Here is a 5,057-nt window from a genome sequence, read left to right as displayed (position 1 = left end):
GGCATCAACCTTACTGGGATCTCCACCAACTTTCGTATCACCGTTCTTAACAAATTGCTTTTGGGTTCCCTTTGCTGGCTCGTTCTTAAGAACAACCCCTGATAGCACTGAAAACTTTGCCATGCGTGGACCTCCAAGGATCTCAGAAGAATTTTCATACCCCTTTTCAAAACAAATCATATTCGACCTATGCATCTCACTTCGAGTAGGCGATGGACTTTGGCTAGTGTCTGTTGCATCCGGATTTGGCACGACAATGTCACCTGCATCAATAAGCTTCTGAATTGCTTCCTTCAGCCTCCAACACTTCTCTGTGTCATGCCCCGGTGCATCTGAGCAATATGCGCACCTTCTAGAAAAATCAAGCTTCTTTGACAGAGGGTTTGGCGCGTTTATATGAATCGACTTCAACATATCCAATTGCTTCAACTTTTGGAAAAACCGGCATATGATCCTCCAATAGGGGTGAAAGCCTTTCTTTTTTTCAGCAACCTCTCATTCTTGCATGCTTGACAGGGCCGGAAACCTGATCCAGATGGCTTTCGGTAGGCTTGTAAGGGTGGATAGGCATTTTGTGGAGCCGGGTACCTGGAAAGTGAAGTATGGTTTTTAGGGTCACTGGGAGAGAAGTGGTGTTGGGGATGGGAGAAGCATTGAGAAAACATAGTTGGAGGGCGAGTGATGGAGCTACTCGGGTGGCTGGGAAAGCTGTGATAGGCGGTTATATATGGAGAGTGTGGGGGAGCATCTGGCCTTGTGCTCGGTGTTCGGGTAAGGACAGATTCCAGGCAGCTAGGTGGTGGCGGGGGTGGTGCTATCCGAGCCACCCACGCCCGATACATGTCTGCCACATGATGTCTCAGCATTTTCACTACTTCTTCCAACCCGTTGTTCCGTTCGACCAGTTGTTGTCGGTCATCGATACCGACCCACTCGGTTCTGAGGTTCTGTGCCATTGTCCTTTTTTGCTTTGCAGGGAGGAGTTACCACAACCAACCACTTTTCTATATATGAACACATCAAAGTGAAGCCATTATGTTAGTGTTAGGGCATTTGACAGATAATCATATATCAGAGATGCAATGTACCTAAGCAGTTAAACCGTTCTATCAGAGATGTGATGCACCCGCGCTTTCCTTTATTTTTTTTTTATTATCATTCCTTTTTCAGTGGTGGTCGAATCTTATGGAGATTGTCTACGTATCATGACCCCGCATGAATCAGACCTTGCGTAGTTCGGCCCAATAAAAGATAAACAATAATAAACATTTTTTTTAATTTTCATATTAAAACAAACTGGGTTTCAAGGGTTTGAAGATGACCTTCAAACTCGAAAATCAAACAACCCACATATTCTAATCAAAAGATTTACAAACTCCAAAACAAATGGCCAGCTTCCTTTCTCCGTTTGACAAATGCAACCGAACGATTATTTTTGCAAATGTGGCCCCTTCCAAATTTCACATGAATTTTGAAGCCGGGGAGGATTATTTTATAACACTTTACAAACTTGTCCGTTCTTTTACGAAAATAGCCTTTCGACAACTGAAAGATACTCTAAGGCTATTTCGGCAAGAACGGTTTAAGACACTGCCAAAGCTGGCTCAAAAGCCCAAACGGTATTCACCTGACCGCTGACTCTTTGTTTTTTTTCAAATTACAATAAAACCTGGTGTTGCAAATACGGCCCTTCAGCGCCTCGGGGACGAAGATTTTTAAGGCTGTGTGGGTCAACTGGACCAAATCTAAAACAATGACCCAAAGGTGGTTGTTTATGCAAAGTCAGTCCTACGACGTCCCTTTTGGGAACATTCGGCAATTTTTGACAAAAACAGCATCACCCGACTTATTTATGACTCTTTTTATCGTTTTTCAAAATAGAAAACTCAACATTGCAAACACGACCTTTCAACGCCTCGGGGACGAAGATTTTTAAGGCGGTGTGGGTCAACTGGACCAAATCTTAAACATGACCCAAAAGGTGGCTGTTTATGCAAAGTCAGCCTTCTGGCGTCCCTTTCGGGAACATTCGGCTATGTCTTGACAAAACAGCGTCACCCGACTTCTTTATGATGAAATTAAAATTTGACATATATATATTTTATTTTAGTTTTTGCTATTTTTTGCAAAAGGGGAGGTTGGACATCACCCGACTTATTTATGACAAAATTAAAATTTTGACATGTTTTTTGTTTATTTATTTGTTTTTGGTTATTTTAGCAAAAGGGGAGGTTGGACCCAATGAGGGTTGTCTACGTATCTCACATCCGGTGAGAATCAAACCCGCGTAGTTCGGGATCATGAATAAAGTAAATAAATAACTTTTTTTTATATATATATTTTTATTTTTGAAGGAAAGACTTATAAAGAAGAAAGGGAGCACTTTAGCAAAGAAGGATTTCTAAAGAAAAAGATTTTAAATTTTTTTATATTGAAAGAAAAACTACTAAAGAAGAAAGAAAATATTTTTGAAATTCTACTTTCAATGAAAGAAATGCTTCTAAAAAATATTTTTGAATTTTGAATTTTCTTTTCAATTTTGAAAGAAGAATGAAAATATTTTCGGAGTTTTGGAAGAAATTAAAAGAAAATATTTTTATTTTTGTTTTTATTTTTATTCTTTTTTTTTTTTTTGAAAAAACAAAACAATTAAAAGACTTTCTAAAGACATCAATAATGGAGAATATATTTGGATTTTTTTCTTGAAAATTGGGGGTCTAAAAAAAATTTTCTAGAAAGGAAATAAAGAAAAATACTTTTTGGATTTATATATATATATATATATATATATATATATATATATATAACTATTTTTCTTTTCTTTTTTTTTCTTTATTTTGAAAACAAGACAAAGTGAAGATTTTTTTTCTTTTTTGTTTCACCAAAATGACCAACCTATTCTTCCAAACTTAAAATAAAAGACTCTCTTTTTTTTATTACTTTTTTTTTGAGTGAAATAAAACATTTTTCTTTTCTTCATTTTTTCCAAGATTTTCGGCAGAATTTCGACAGTATTTGGGCATTGGGTTTTTCCAAAATAAACAATTAACTCCCTATCCGCTATTTCTTTTTTCTTTTCTCAATTGCACAATATTCCTGATACACACAATATTCCTGATACACAAAAGCCGGTCAGCATGCAAGTCTGAAACAAGTAAATGCATAAAGCAAACAGGATGTAGCAGGATGGTCTTTTCATTTCAGGTTGCTACTCCTAGACGGACTCAACCTCTGTGTTGAGTCCCCTAAGTCAAATGCACATGATGCAAACAAGCGTTCATATTAGGGATCCGGCATGAGGCTTTGTTATACTAAGTTTTAAAATCTAGGTGTTTGTTCTAGACCTGGCTTACCCGAGCGGACAACTCGAGCCGAGGATGGGAGCTGTGTACCGGTAACCAAAGGGCCATCCGGTTTTGCAACTCCTCCGAATCCTCGTTCTATTTTGGTATATGACACTAACAGAAAGAAGTCACGACCAGCGTGCACTCCTCAAGAGAGAGAAGAGAGGGGTTTCGGCACAGTTTATATATACAGTCCAAGTAATATCAAAGCGGTAAGAGCAACATTTTGCACATTTAGGCTAAAACATGTAATAAAATCAGATAATAAATAAAGCCAAATAATAACAATTATTCTAAGCTCGAATTCTTAACCCTGAACCAGTGGTTCTGGGCTCTATCCCCAGCAGAGTCGCTAGAGCTGTCACACCTCCTTTTTCCGCCCCCGCGAGGGGTGAAGGAGTTTTTCCAATTAAAGGACAATCGAAACGGGATTTGTTTATTTATTTCAGAGTCACCACTTGGGAGATTTAGGGTGTCCCAAGTCACCAATTTAATCCCAAATCGAGGAAAAGAATGACTCTGTATTACAGTCCGCGAACCAGAAATCCGGATAAGGAATTCTGTTAACCTGGGAGAAGGTGTTAGGCATTCCCGAGTTCCGTGGTTCTAGCACGATCTCTCAACTGTCATATTTGGCTTGTTTATCTGATTTTATACAATTATGAGCTCATATGCAAATTTTAACTCTTTACCGCTTTTATTATATTTATTATTATTTTACAGGGAATTGCAACGTTGTGAAAATATATCTCGAACCGCGTCACAATCAATGTACCCGTGGTCGTCGACACACTTTGACTCCGTTGAGATTTGGATTTGGGTCACATAAATGTGCACCCGAGTTTAAGAAAATTAAATTATTAAAGGCGCACCTAAAGCGACTAGCGTATCATTTACTTTGGGTAAGGCCGTGAAATTTTGCTAAACGGTTCATCCCAAAGTCTAAGCAATTTTAAAGCAAATATTTACTGAGGGCCCCGCAATTTTGTATTTTTATTCGGCGAGGCTCATCTCATTCTTATTTTTTTAAAAGGAATTTGCAACGTTATGGACATGCATCTCGAACCACGTCACAATCAAGGTACCCGTGATTAGAGGGACAATTCGACACCGCTGAGATTTAGATTTGGGTCACATAAATGTGCACCCGAGTTTAAGAAAGTAAGATTAATTAAGACGCGTCCTAAAGAAACTAGTGTGTTGTTATTTTGGGTAAGGCCGTGGAGTTCGCTAAGCGGCCTATCCCGAGTTCTAAGTAATTAAAACATACATTTTTGTGAGGGCCCCGCAATCTGTGCGTTTTATTTGGCGAGGCTCATCTCATTTTTATTTAAAAGGATAAGCCTACAGTGACTACATTTTTCTATTAAGTTCGTCTCTAAAAATAAAAGAAAATCTCCCGATTAATTACATGCTAAAAAAGTAACTTATTAGTTATTAGTTTACGGTTAATGCAAATGGAAAATTGCAATCGGGTTTGTACAAAGAAGGATTGCGTTCATTCTATATTCTATCATTTACTAACTCTAGAACATGAGATAGACACACAATAATATCAAAACAAATTAATTATTCTTTGATTAATTTAAACTAGCATTATTAGATGAAGAAGTTATACATGTGCAACCTCATTACTCATTAATCAGTCAACTACATTTTATACGAAGAAAGGAAAATTCTATTCAAACACAAATCTAAACAGGAGGAATTCAA

The sequence above is a fragment of the Nicotiana sylvestris genome, chromosome 4 (genome assembly GCF_000393655.2).
Source record: "Nicotiana sylvestris chromosome 4, ASM39365v2, whole genome shotgun sequence".
Taxonomy (NCBI): Eukaryota; Viridiplantae; Streptophyta; class Magnoliopsida; order Solanales; family Solanaceae; genus Nicotiana; species Nicotiana sylvestris.
This window is presented reverse-complemented; position numbering follows the sequence as displayed.